Below are 15361 nucleotides of genomic sequence, written 5' to 3'. Positions count from 1 at the left end.
TTTATTTGGAAACACTAGCTTTTGAAGTGCTGCTTCTTCATCAGGTGGTTGTGAAGCAGGGCGATAAGACATAAAATTTATAGCAAAAGATTACAGCCTCATGCAGCTGAAATGATATATTGAACAAATAAACTTAACAGGGCGAAAGTGAGTACTGTCGATGCTGGAGATTAGAGTAAAAAGTGTGGTGCTGGAAAAGCACAACAGATCAGGCAGCATCCAAGGAGCAGGAAAATTGACATTTTGGGCAAAAGCCCTTCATCAGGAAATATGTTTGTTCAATATATCAGTTCAGCTGCATAAGGCTGTAATCTTTTGCTATAAATTCTGCGTCTTATGGTCCTGCTTCACAACCACCTGATGAAAAGCAGCACTTCGAAAACTATATAACCAGGAATTTGGGAGGAATTTCTTCACATTCATTTTTTTTTGAGAATGTGGATTGTTTAAAACAGGTAACAGTGACTAATTAAGGGTAAGCGTCATATTCACATGGTGAGGTGGAATAAAGGGAACAGATAAGAGGCAATTAGCATGAGGAGCCACATGTGGAGCATAAACACCACTGGGCTGAATGGCATGCCTCTGTATTGTAGATTCTATTCAGGTTACCTATAAGCAGTGGCAACAAATTTCTTAAAATGTGTCACCTCTCTGCCCACGTTCAAAACTACGATGATTGGGCAGTGAAGAAATACTTCCATTCAAACTCAATATTTGCGAAGGAACTAAATCTCTTTCATTGCATACTAACCGTATTTCTGCATATGCGAGGTAAACTTAAACATGATTGCTTCATTGAACAATTGTCCAGAGTTACTTATCTATTCAGAGCTCCCTACGCGCCCTCATCCCACGTACTTCTCATGTAGGCGACTTCTACTGCCTTCCAAAGGTACACAAAGCCAACACACCGGGATGTCCCATCGTGTCGGGAAATGGGACTCTATGTGAGAATCTCTCTGGCTATGTGGAAGGCATCTTGAAACCTATTGTACAGGGGATCCCCAGCTTCTGTCGCGACACTACGGATTTCTTAAGAAACTCAGCACCCATGGACCAGTCAAACCAGGAACATTCCTCGTCACAATGGACGTTTCCGCACTCTACACCAGCATCCCCCACAATGATGGCATCGCGGCAACAGCCTCATTACTTAACACCAACAACTGCCAGTCTCCAAACACCATCCTACAACTCATCCGCTTTATCCTCGATCATAACGTCTTCACCTTTAACAACCAATTCTTCATCCAGACACACGGATCAGCCGTGGGGACCAAATTTGCATCCCAATATGCCAACATTTTTATGCACAGGTTCGAACAAGATTTCTTCTCTATGCAGGATCTCCAACCAACATTGTACACCAGGTACATTGATGACATTTTCTTCCTCTGGACCCATGGCGAGGAGTCACTGATAAAACTACACAGTGACATCAACAATTTTCATCCCACCATCAAACTCACCATGGACTACTCTCGACTGTCTGTCTCATTCTTGGACACGTGCGTCTCCATCAAGGACGGACACCTCAGCACCACACTCAACCGCAAACCCACAGACAACCTCACAATGCTACACTTCTCCAGCTTCCACCCAAAACATATTAAAACAGCCATTCCCTATGGACAAGCCCTACGCATAAACCTGATCTGCTTAGATGAGGAGGAACGTGACGGACACCTGGGAGTACTCAAGGATGCCCTCACAAGAACAGGGTACAATGTTCAACTCATCGACCGCCAGTTCCGACGTGCCACAGCAAGGAACCGTAATGACCTCCTCAGGAGACAGACACAGGCTGCAACTGACAGGGTACCCTTCGTTGTTCAGTACTTCCCAGGGGCTGAAATTTTACGCCATGTTCTTCGTGACCTGCAACACATTATCAATGGAGATGAGCACCTCACCAAGACCTTCCCCACACCTCCACTACTTGCCTTTAAACAACCACCAAACCTCAAACAGATTATTGTTCGTAGCAAACTGCCCAGCTCTCAGGACAACTCCATACAACCCTGTCACGGTGGACGCTGCAAAACGTGTCAGATTGTGGACATAGATACCACTATTATGCGTGGGAACACCTCCCACCGTGTACATGGCAGGTACTCATGTGACTCAGCCAACATTGTCTATCTTATGCGTTGCAGGCAGGGATGCCCAGAGGCATGGTACATTGGGGAAACTGAACAAAGGCTACGACGACGGATGAATGGGCACCGCACAACAATCAACAGACAGGAGGGTTCCCTCCCAGTTGGGGAACACTTCAGTGGTCCAGGACATTCAGTCTCGGATCTTCGGGTGACCATCCCCCAAGGCGGACTTCGGGACAGGCAGCAGAGGAAAGTGGCTGAGCAGAGGCTGATAGCTAAGTTCGATACCCATAGGGAGGGCCTCAACCGGAACCTTGGGTTCATGTCACATTACAGGTGATTACCATTGCACTACACACACATACACAGATATTCCTACACACACACACACACACACTCTCACATGCACACGGACACAGATACACACAGGTGCACACACAGACACCCACACACACCCTTATAGACACACAGACTCCCACACATGCACCCCCTCACAGACTTAAGACACTCTGCACTCACTACACACACACACACTTTCTCACACTCACAACCCCCACCCCAGACAGACACACACACAGACAAAGACCCACATGCACACATATATATTGTGTGTGGTGAATCTTTTTGGTACTTTCAGAGTTACATTGCACTTTGCTCAAAAACCACATAGATTCATGTCAAACTCTGAGCTCAAAAACTGCATGAATTTATGTAAAACTCTGTTATTTCACTTTTTAGATTGGAATCAATCTAAACATCAGGTCATAGACAGAGAACACAGGGGGCTAACACCTTCAACATATTGTCTAGCTATCACCATTGTCAACAGCTAACCCGAGAATCCAACTTTAAAAAAAAGGGTTTTGTGATTTACACATGAAAGAAGTGAAACTATCACTGTATTCTAACAGATGAAAGGCTTAACAGACAATGAATTCTTCAATGTATAATTTCAGTTACATCACACTGCAAATTTTTGCTATAAATTCTGTGTTACGATCGAGCCCTCCACAATCACCTGATGAAGGAGCGTCGCTCCGAAAGCTAGTGTGCTTCCAATTAAACCTGTTGGACTATAACCTGGTGTTGTGTGATTTTTAACTTTGTACACCCCAGTTCAACACCGGCATCTCCGAATCTTATCTATTCAAAATTGCATCATTTTGCGTGGTTTCATGGAATGTTAGATGTGCACGTAATCACGTAGCTGTACAGGAGGCAATTATCTGAGTTTAGGCGTCAAAAATTTAATTTTGCCTCTTGACAGCATTAATTACTCTCGTACGCGGATGTGTTCGGCAGCACAGAGGCATTATAAAAAGCTTTTTTTTTGAAAAAAGGAGTGACTGCTCAAAATGCACATTTGTTGATTTGTTCCTTTTTCAATTTATCAAAACGCCTAGTTGAAAAACAATTTGATTTATTTTTGTCTGTAAAGTAACAGCTTTAAATGTAAAGTGTTTTCCTTTCTAATGAAAGACACGTGTCTGTGAGATGAAAAAAGTGGGCAGGGCTGAATCTGGACTCTATAAAAACCTCCTACATCCGTCATATCAAAACAGCAGTGGGCAGCGGAGAAAAATATACAGAAAGAAACTCTGTGAACTTTACAAGATTGCGTTTTATAAACAAACAAACCGGCTGCGATTGCTCAACAAGTTTGCTAAGTGCGAAATCTTTAGCTTGGGGTAAGTTTGTTTTGTCTTTTTTTCATAACGCTGCCTTCCTCGTAGTATAATCTTGATTTTTAATTTGGATAAATGTTCTCGAAGCGCACATTCTGTTTTTTAATATTTTAAAAAAACACATGTATTACTTTTGTCGAGTGCAGCAGTGGAGTTACTGGATCTCCCAAGGGACCAGCATCGTGCAATATTTAGGAGTTCGAAATGAGAAAATATTGTATTCCCCTCTCATCTCGGTGTTGCAGCCGCGTGGAAAGTCTAAGTTGACTGCATCGTCGTATGGTTAATTCCCTTCACGATGTTTTTAATGGGCATAACTGTTTACTGAACTAGATTTAGACATCCTGTCCTCTCATCTTCCTGTGTTATACAATATTCCAGACTTAAGGCCATTGACCGTCCCACCCACCCCAGTAGCCCATTTTGCAATAGCACGTACTAATGTTCAAACTAATTTTGAAGTCCACGAAAGCTTTATCGTTGCGCAAACGAGTGCGCTCCTGAAAAGGCAACGAACCAACAACTTTTCAAATAATCCCCAGGACAGGCCATACGTGTTAAACAGGTGCCACTCAGCATTTTTTCCCTCTGTAAATTATTGATCCTAGGTATTATCTAAATGTAAACAAGAGTTCAAAGAACCGAATGCAGTTTAAACATGTGGTCAAACAGTTAAGGAAGGGCTGAAACAACTTTTGCCCACAATCCAGCCACCCCCCCCCCAAAAAAACACACACAACTGGATGAATGGGAGTGCCCTTTTTGTCGATGTTTTTACAGTTTTGAAGAGTTTTTGAGCAGCAGGAATCTAACTGAGAGCCTCCAGTGTTATTTTTTCTAGCTGCCATCATTTCCAAGGAAGGGTCAGCGGACCCGAAACGTTAACTCTGTGATTTCTCCTCACAGATGCTGCCAGACCTGCTCGGCTTTTCCAGCAACTTTTGTTTTTGAGTCTTTCCGTCCTATTGGATTGCTCAGAAGGCAGTTTTAAGCCACCCACACATCGGTTGCCACGCTGAGGCGTGACTGGCACCAGCTCAATAAGACACCTTTCCAGGCCCTGCACCGTGTTACTGCTGCAATCAATGCGTTGCAATTAAATTAAATTAAATGCATTCAGAATATCTCGAAATGAGAACAGAAGAGTACTTTAATGCAATATTCGAGTTGGATTATGGGCATTTTCTCCTCCTTCGGGTTTTTTGGGGTGTTTTCTCCTCAGTCAATTGCTACCTCAAAAAGTGAAATGACCGATCAGCTTGTCTTCTGGGCTGGTGATTATACTTTTTTTGTTTTGTTTTCACGCTAGGTTTAGCTAGGGAGAAACTGCTGACTTTGTTTCGCGGTGGGAAATGAGGCGAGAAGAACTTCCCTCCGAATGGAGAGGGTGGACTAATGGAAGACAAGAAGACTTTCTCTTCCGTTCGTTGATCCACGTTCCCGACTTCCTACCCCACCCCACCCCGTCCAAAAGTGAAATAGTGTTTGAAGGCTTGCATGCCATTTCCAAAATTCACTGCAAACCTCCCACACGCTGATCCTAACCGTCTGGCATGCTCTCGGGGGCACTTTGCCAACAATGGCTGCTCTTGCTCACTCTCTCTGCCGCACTCTAGGCGGCGCCACTGGGCACTCGAGACCGATTTCTAGCAAAGTTCATTGTTTTGATTTTTTTAAAAAAAGTCGTCATTCAATATGATTTCAAGTTTGGGGGAACAAGAGAAGAGGAAGACAGTGCTGATTGAGAAGGTGCTTTGCTTTCAAAGTTGGAAGGTCCGGAAGCGCTGGTTTCGGAACGGTTTGGAGGGCTGGGTGATTGACGTTTCGGCTCAACCAATCCCGTTCCCGCTCGGGTCCCTGTCCCGCCTCCCAGCCGTTTTCATCGCCGCCGGAATGTTGGGGCAAAAATCAAAAGCGGGAGGCGGGAGTGGTGGTAGCGGGCCCCGCCCACTGCGGTTGGAGCTCCGTGATTGGGTGGCGCGTGGTAATTAGTCATAAAAGTTGGCCTCGTGACGTTGGGGCGGCAGTGATTTCAAAACAAACCGCTTGACGGGACCAGTAAGGCGGCGTGACTGGTATCGCTGCCCCTTTTTATTTTGGAAACCCTAAGGAGACTAGGGAGGTAACGTCTTTGTCCGTCACTCATTTAACCGTCAAGTTATTAGTTTCTTTTAGAAAACTATATTTCAGTTTTGAAACGAGGAAACTATTTGACTTTGATGCTCTTTAGCCAACGGAATATTGATGATAGAGCATGTCAGGTAATTGAGACGCAGTTCTGTGCCTAAACCTCAGGAAGGGCCTGTGCCCGAAACGTCGAATCTCCTGTTCCCTGGATGCTGCCTGACCTGCTGTGCTGTTCCAGCAATAAAGTTTCAACTTTGATCTCCAGCATCTGCAGACCTCACTTTCTCCTAAACCTCAATGGTCGACCTGTTCTGATATCACTCAAAACAAGTCAGCTTGGTTGCATCTGTGGAGGAAAATAGGGCCACGTTTCGAGTCCTGTAAGCATCTGCTGATTTCCTCCACTCTGGTTGTATGTCAGTATTCACAGAGCTGGATTTGTTTTGAATGATAGTGGTGAAGAGGATAACTGTTGTCAAACTAGTGCTGATTTTGTGATGGCATCCATCTCATGCCTGGTTTTGAATGTTGTCTGTAAATTTACTTGTGATCATGCCATCTCTGCACTTGAGTGTTTTATGTATGACCTGTGAGGGCAGAGTACTGTCAATGAGTGCAACATTACTATTTGTTTTTTAAAAAAGCATTGAATTATACTGGTTTGAACTTCCGAGTGTGACCAATGGTTCCATGTTAATTTTTGAACTTTGGCACCTTGTTAAAATTGTTTAGCTGATATGTTGCCTACCTGGATGACCTTTTTTGGATGAGTTTTTATCTGATTTCCTGCACACCAAATGCTTTTTGCTCATGGTTGACATCCCTGTCAGTCTTGTGAAATAACTGAGGATGGTATTGCCACTCGGTCACCTTTTACACATGAACAGTCTTTGACTTTAGTACTGCTGTTAAAATACCTATTCAAGATGGCTCCGGGAATCCTTGATGGACTCTACCTGTAGTCTGTCTTGGTTTGTCCTGGAGGTCATGTTCTGATAGTCTGGAATATAAAACTAACAGACAATTTTAGTTTAAATTTATTACCTTTTTTATTTATTAGAGGCATCTATGTTTACAGTATAATGAGCTAAGGTTCTAAAACCATTAGCAGAGCTCTTTGTTGCAGACAAGCTATCTTTATAAAGAAACTTGCATTAAAACTACAAAAACATGTCCTTAATGAGGTAAGCAGCAATAAAATGGCAAAAGTTTGCAGAGGAAGAGAAACTCACTGACAGGTCTGAGTATGCTTGACTAATTAAGCTACATGCACATCGAATTGGGGAAACTTTAATTCAACCAGGCCCCAAATGGCTGATTACTTTGGCTAGATAATTTTTGCTTTTAACAGTACATCATAATGAGGGATTAGTTGAAACCATGTGCAAAGGTTGAGGTAACCTTGCTCAGCTAACATGTCCAGTATCATTGTTCTACAAAATGCCTTTCCTTTCAAATTATCTGATTCCCAGAATGCAAATTAAATTCTTAACCTTCTTGGACCTCGAGCTGCAGGGAACAAGACGAAGTCAATCCATGACGAGCCAGTGTTTACTCTAATCCAACCATAAAGGTTGGAGGCTGAGGGTGACCTTTATCGAGGCTTACAAATTTGAGGGGCATGGAAAGGATAAATAGACAAAGTCTTTCTTTACCCTGGGGTCAGAGAGCCCAGAACTAGAGGGCATAGGTTTAGGGTGAGAGGGGAAAGATTATAAGAGACCTAAGGGGCAATGTTTTCAGAGGGTGGTATGTGTATGGAATGAGCTGCCAGAGGATGTGGTGGAGGCTGGTACAATTGCAACATTTAAGAGGCATTTGGATGGGTATATGAATAGGAAGGGTTTGGAGGGATATGGGCTGGGTGCTGGCAGGTGGGACTAGATTGGATTGGGATATCTGGTCAGTGTGGACGGGTTGTACTGAAGGGTCTGTTTCCATGCTGTACATCTGACCCTAAGTCTTTGATATAAACCAGCAATTTAATTATCCAGCACCTTACTGTGAAATTTGTGTGCCTCTGGCATGAGAAGGTGCTGCCACACATTCAACAAGTGAACAAATGTTATAACTTTATTTACACTGATCCATTGACAGTAAACAGATGTCCCCAATTCCTGCGTTCTCTGCAGCAAGTGTCATATCTAAGGCTACATGCTTTCTCATTGCTTCAGTCAACTACCAGAGTGTCAGCGTCAGCATATCTGACAATTTTTTAATCTGTCAACCAGTATTCTTTTAGATTGTTAATCTGGTCCAATCAGGGAACTCCTGTGAGGTCCAGTTGGCAGACCTCATTACAATCATTACATCCCTCCCCTGCTGAGTTTGAGGGCATAGGCCAATCCTTTTATGTGCAAGCCTCCTGAGGTGTTTTAGCATTCAGAGGAACCTGACGTGGGCAGCATGTAACACTAAGCTTGGTTTTTGCACCAGGAGCACCTTGGCAAAAGTTTGCTGTTTTGTGATAAAAGTATCAAAGTAGCTACATATGTCATGTCTATCTCGAATTCTGAGGACTCCACAATGCTGAACGGTGAGGTTAATCCACTGGTTCCAGCAGCTTTTCTGACAGTTCTGAGGCGGCAACACATTTTTGCTCCTGCATGAGTTGTGAATTCATGGCTTTCAAACAGTCTGTGCTTGTTCAGGACTGCTGCACCTAGTTGAACTTTAGGTGACCATGCCTCTTGTGTGGAAGTGCTGTTTCCTTGACTAAATCTGTGCTGTTAGAAGGTTCTCCTGGATTTTGATTCAGCAACAATGTAGTTAGTCTTTTGGAATGATTTTTATTTATTGACATGCAGTCTTTATTGACAAGCTATCTTTAATATAGTTAAGTGTTCTATAGTGTCAACACTGAATAAAACAAAAGGAATATTAAGGCAGAAAAATGTTCAACTTTACAGTCCTTGCTCTGCCATGGGCCCAAGTGGCCAGGCATGAGGCCCCTTTGCTGCGCCATTACTGTTGGAATGAAAGCTGCCACTTTTGGCAGGGCCATCTCACCTGACTCCCTCATCACTGAATCCTTCTGGTTTTTTAGATACTGGACAGGTAAAGGGAGCTTGGCAATATCTAGGAAGAAAGCTTTATTGATTCATTAGCTACCACCAGCAATCATTCCTGTTGTTACCAGGGAGACTATGGTAGTGTATGGTGCCTTGGGCGGCAGCTACCAAAACCACAGCCTCTTCCACAGGACAGTAGACACATGGAAGCATCACCAACTGCAAGTGTGTCTCTAAGCAAAACACTATCCAATATTTGAATAATTATATTGTAATTTCTGAGCTGCTGGTCAAAGTCCTTAAACACTCTCTCTCTCCTGGAGTGTATTTGCACCAGGTTGTCTGCTGGAGTTCAAGAAAGTGGGTTCCTACTATATTCTAGAGTATTTAGATAACCTAATATCTTAAACAATTGAATTGATTGAGCAGCAAATCATACCATAAATCTAATTTTATTTTCAAAATTCAACTTCATATTTCATGGTATTTCAATAAGCTATAATCTGTTGAAAAGTAAGCTTAAATCTAAACCATTTGCAATTGAAAGCAATAGCATATCACCACTAAAAAATGACCCAAAGTCTGCTGCAGATGGATGACAGCACAAATAAATGACAGCCCCCTCAAACTCCTGGCCCTGAGGCCTCCTTGGCCAGTCTTCCCTAAAAGTGACTGCAGTAAAAGTTTAATAGCCTGGGCTACACGATTAAAATAACCTGTAATTCAATTATAATCTAACGCTTCTTAACTTTTTAGGTTAATTATATTATTGCATTTAACTTCAAATGAAGGGCATTAACTGAGCATCACCTCTTCCCTGTTACGAATTATGAAGAGACTGAAACTGTTATTAGATAGAATGGGAAGTGCATGTTTGTAACCTGAACCCCTCAAAGCTTACGGTGCAAAAGGAAGCCATCCACTCTATAGTGCCTGCACTTGATCATACACTCTCTTGTTTGTTCTTTTACAAGTGGAAACAGTTTCTCCCTATCCGATCTATTCCATCAGCTCAGAATTTCTCTATCCCATCTCCTATTGACCACCTTCTATCCAAGAACAGTCCAGTGAATTTCCACATCCTTGGAAGCATTCTGTAATCTGATTCTAGTCACTATCCACTGCCTTCACAGATTGCTATAATGTGGTGCCCAAAACTGAACACTACTGCAGCTGAGGAAGAAGGGCTTATGCCCGAAACGTCGATTCTCCTGTTCCTTGGATGCTGCCTGACCTGCGCTTTTCCAGCAACACATTTTCAGCTATTACCTGTTGCACTTGGTGCTGACTTTTTAAAAAAAAACACAAGTAGCCCCAGAGTCTCTTTTTGTGATGCAGTATTTCTCTATTTAGACGAAACTACTCTTTTGTTATCCCTTCCAAAATGAGCAAGCCATAATTTTCCCACATTACACTACACTTGCCAATGTTTTGCCCTCTTACTACTGATCAATATCTAAAACTATATTCCTCTTGCAGCCTGTAAGCAGTTGCAGCCCTTACACTGACATCTGTGGTCGCTCAACTGGTGTGGGGGTGGGAAATAGTTGAAACTTTATTGCTGGAACAGCACAGCAGGTCAGGCAGCATCCAGGGAACAGGAGATTCGACGTTTTGGGCACAGGCCCTTCCGAAACGTCGAATCTCCTGTTCCCTGGATGCTGCCTGACCTGCTGTGCTGTTCCAGCAATAAAGTTTCAACTTTGATCTCCAGTGGGAGTTGAACCCTGCTATTGGTGTCACACTGCATTACAAACTAGCTGTTCACTCATAAGATATGGAAAACATCTGATTTATTCTGAAAACTGAGCCATCTTTGTTGAACAGAAGTATAAGAATAGTGTTATGAGCTTCAGTTTGCTATTCTTTCATTGCTTCTGTGCTCCCAATTGTTTTCAAAGTAATTTTTTGAAAGTGATAGGAGCAAATGAGGTACATACACATTAGCAATCTAGCAGCTCAACATGGTCTTGAAGTCCAGAATGTAATAGAGATCTTAATCTGAAAGACACTCCTCTTTCTCTGATTCTATATACACCATAGAATCTTAGAATTCCTGGGAATCTGTTTTAGCTCAGTTGGCTGGATTGTTGGTTTACAGAGCAGTGTGATACTAAAAGCTGGGGTTCAGTTCCCATCACTAGTTTGAGGTTACCATGAAGGACTTCTCCTTCTCCACTTCTTCCCTAGCCTGAGGTCTGGTGGCCCTCTGGTTAAGTTACCACCAATTACGACTCTCTAAGAGAAAAGTAGGGTCTGGTAAGACTGGTGACACAACACAGAACCCCTACAGTGTAGAAACAGGCCTTTTGGTCCAAGCAGTCCACACTGACCCACTGAAGAATATCCCAACCAGACCCATTCCCTTGCTGTATTGCTGGACACTTTTCCCTGAGTCATGTACCTAACTTGCACATCCCTGAACGCTATTGACAATTTAGCATGGCCAATTCCCCTAACCTGCACATTTTTGGACTGTGGGAGGAAACAGAGTGCAACATTCTGGAAGACCATGTCATGCAGAGATTGAAAGTCTGGACACATTAATTTTCCTGGACTTTTTGCCATTTAACTTGTCATGTACACTTAATTTTATTTTTACTGTGGGTTTCTACAGCATGTGTAAAATAGTCAAGTGGCAGCCACAAGCTTTGGGGAAATACTGCCCTTTAGTAAGGACACTACACTAACCTGTTAAACTTCTGTAACTTAAGTGCTTTTGAAGCTAGAAACAGGAGTTATTAAAGTCTATACCTGAACAGGAAGTTACAGCATTACATCGGTGACCAGTTTGGATTCTAAGAAGTGGAATGAGAGTGATAATTAACATGAAAGTTTGAGTGAACAGAATTTAGAACTTAGATGGAAACTATTTTTTGTCTGAAATTCACAATCTAGATTAAATTTTAAATTTGCTTGATCATTAGAACCAGAGAGAATGCTGTCTCCATGTGACAAACAAATAATGAGCTCAAAGAGGAATTGGTGCAGATGTTTATCTGTAGTCTGCCTGAACGTATTTGCATAAGATCAAACACTACTTTGATCATGAATATTCATTTGGAAATGAGTAGTTATTACTCAATTAACTTTGTAAATGAAAAACTTGTAGCAACAATGGAAGACAGTAAAGCTGGACATTGTCCATTTGAGTGTTCAAGTTGCATTCATACAGAAGTGAGTATTGCATCACTCCTGTCTTGCGCCTTAAATGGTGGGCAAGTTTTGAAGTCGGGAGATGAGTTAATCACTGTAGGATTCCTTGCCTGTGATATGCTCTTGTCATGGTATTTATATGGCTGGTCCAGTTCTTTCTAGTCAATGATAATCCCAGGATATTGATTTTTAGTTGGGGGAAGGAGGAGAGGAAGATGTTGAGCAATGGTAATGCCAAGGGGGTGATGTTACCAGACACAGCATGAATGTTGCTTTGTCACCCCAAACCTCTGATCTTTGTGTGTGGACATGCAATTCATATACTGAAGCAGTCCAAATGGTGCTGAACACTTTTTTTTTGCAGTCATCAACAACTATCCCTGCTTCTGATCTTGTACAGCGCGTTCTGGTAAATACACATTGTCAATGCAAGTTGACAAATGGTGAATGCTGTTTGGATAATAAACTTTCTCCTGAATGGGTATAGTTTTTTAGAGATCTTCTGCAGCACAATTTTCTATAGTTTTCCATAATGCCATTTTCAATACCATGATGTTACAGAAGAATGCAACAATCATGTTATAGCAGAACAACTACATGATTGAATCAGCTAAAGCTGGTTGACATTAGGACACTATATCCTGAGGAACTTCATCCTGTTTCAGTTTTTGCAAATCTGTTAGACTTGAACAAATTAATGAGTATGTCTGCAGTTCATTTTACTGGTTGTTTATCTAATATGCTCACTTCTGGGGTGATGTCTTGGAGTGGGTGGGACTCAATTAAGATGAATCTTTGATCACTGACTAAAAACCATAACCTAGGAAAGAAAAATGGAATGCTGATTCTGGCCAGAGGTGAATTCTTCTGCTGCATCCTACCCTCCCAGTCTAGAACCTCCTGGATAAGGTAGAGGGATTGTTTACTTTACACTCGTTGAAAACTAACCTTCCAGCTCCGTGAGCAAACCTACATCCAGAGCCTCGACCTGAGCTACAAATCTTCTCTGAATTTGCTAACTTTGCACTCTGTTGCAAATGCTTCAGCCTTGGTCTTTTGCAGTTTAATATTAGAGGATTAGGATGGTTGTGGAGCTAACTCCTTCAATGAGTTGCTGTTAGTCTTTAGCTTTAACATGTGGATGTCGCCACTGTTAGGTACCTGCTGCTGCTCGTGGCTTGTCCTCCTGCACTCCTTTTGAACCAGGATTGATTCTCTGGCTTTATTGATTAATGGTGAGGTATGGTCAGGTTGCAACTTGTCATACAATTCTACTGCTGAAAGCCCACAATTCCTCTGGAATGAGTTGTTAGAGATGTTCATAATGTTTCCCATTATCACAAGAGGTTGTGCCCCATAAAACAGGATGGTGTCCTCTGTGAAAATGGAACTTTTGGTCTCCACAATTGTGATTGCTCTCTTTCCAGTGCTGATTAGAACAGATGTATTTGTAACACTTGCATTAGTAAGGATTAAGTATTTCACTCTCTTTTTGGGGTTCCCTCACCACTTTGTCACAGGCCTATCTAGCAGCTGTGTTGTTCTGTGACCAACTCCATGGTGTTGTGAGCCTCTCTTGATGAATGTCAAAGCCTTTTACCCAGAGTAAATGGTTATTTGCCTTTTTTTAAAATTCAATTCCCCTCTTCTAAAACCTTTTAATTCTGCTGTAGTGGGATTTAAGCTCCAGTCCCATAGCATTGACTAGGTTACTGGTCCAGCAACAATGCCATTATCTTCCCTTGCATACAAATTGTCCCTGAAAATGATACTGGCTGACCTTGCTCCTAACCTGCAAAGTATTAACTATTTGCTTATGATATTTAATCTTTAAGTAGAAATCATCCATTACATGTACTGATACTGAAGGCATTTTGAACGTGCGTGTGCGCGCGCGTGTGTCTCTGCGTGTCTGGTACACGCTGTGTTGCTCTTCAGAGTGCTTTGACGTTATGTGTTTGATCACCCAGAATCATCTTGGTTTGCTGAAAGCTTTCTCCAACGATGTTTTGTGCAATAAAGGTTTTTTCCATATATCAAACAAACGTTTGCCTGGATGAGTTCACGTCGCATGTTATATGCAGCAATTCAATGTCTAATAATTGTCCTTGTTTGTTTTTTATTGCCAGGATGAACCTTTCCCATCAACTACTACCCTTTGTCATCTCTTACCCAGCCAATGTCTGATCCAAACTGCTAAATCACCCTCAATCCCATGCCTCTATTTTCTGCAATAACCTACTGTGGGGAATCTTGGCAAACACTTTACTGAAATCCATTGAGACCATATCAATTGCTTTACCCTCCTCTACCAGTTTGGTCTGGTCAAAGAGCTCAAAGTTTGTGAGGCACGACTTGTCCTTAACACAACTTTGACTGTCCCTAATCAAACTATTTCTTTCTAGATAAATCCTAACTGTTGTAATCCTTTCCAACACTTTACCCACAACTGAAATAAGGCTCACTGGCCTATAGTTAACAGGGTTGTTTCTACTCCCACTCCCACCCCCCAAACCTTGAACAAGGGGACAATATTTGCTGTCCTCCAGTCTTCTGGCACGATTCCTGTAGACAGTGACGATAAGATCAAAGCCAATGGCTCTACAGTCTCCTCTATAGCTTTCCAGTGAATCATAGGATAGATCCCATCCGGCCTGGGACGCTTACCTATTTTCACACTTGCCAGAATTGCTAACACCACATCCTCAGGAACATCTCTTTCCTGGGATGGGGACCCCAAAATTAGAGGGCATAGGTTTAGGGTGAGAGGGGAAAGATGAGGCCTGAGGGGCAATTTGTTTTCATGCAAAGGGTGGTGCATGTATAGAATGAGCTGCCAGAGCTCGTGGTGGAGGCTAGTACAATTGCAACATTTTAAAAAAGCATCTGGATGGCTATATGAATAGCAAGGGTTTGGAGGGATATAGGCTGGGTGCTGGTAAGTGGGACTAGATTAATTTGAGATATCTGTTTGGTATGGGTGGGTTGGACTGAAGGGTCTGTTTCTGTGCTGTCTGCCTGACTCTCATCTTTCTGCTACGATTAGATTAGATTACTTAGTGTGGAAACAGGCCCTTCGGCCCAACAAGTCCACACCGACCCGCCGAAGCGTAACCCACCCATACCCCTACATTTACCCCTTTACCTAACACTACGGGCAACTTAGCATGGCCAATTCACCTGACTTGCACATCTTTGGACTGTGGGAGGAAACCGGAGCCCCCGGAGGAAACCCACGCAGACACGGGGAGAACGTGCAAACTCCACACAGTCAGTC

General features: G+C 42.7%; 1 protein-coding gene across 2 annotated transcripts in view; it reads left to right on the top strand.

The window, feature by feature from the left end:
• The first annotated feature begins 3642 nt into the window (after positions 1-3642).
• The window catches only part of LOC122548912 (protein NDRG1-like), a 69411-nt gene continuing 57692 nt past the window's right edge, over positions 3643-15361 (top strand). For both annotated transcript variants that reach the window (XM_043687879.2, XM_043687877.2), the window contains exon 1: positions 3643-3793. The gene's annotated coding sequence lies outside the window, so the exon portion shown is untranslated. The remainder of the gene's footprint in view (positions 3794-15361) is intronic.

Source organism: Chiloscyllium plagiosum, unplaced genomic scaffold (assembly GCF_037043375.1).
Source record: "Chiloscyllium plagiosum isolate Xiang-an unplaced genomic scaffold, Cpla_swu_hap1 HiC_scaffold_4, whole genome shotgun sequence".
Taxonomy (NCBI): domain Eukaryota; kingdom Metazoa; phylum Chordata; class Chondrichthyes; order Orectolobiformes; family Hemiscylliidae; genus Chiloscyllium; species Chiloscyllium plagiosum.
Note: the sequence above shows the minus strand (reverse complement) of the source record. Positions and strands in the feature narration are given on the sequence as shown.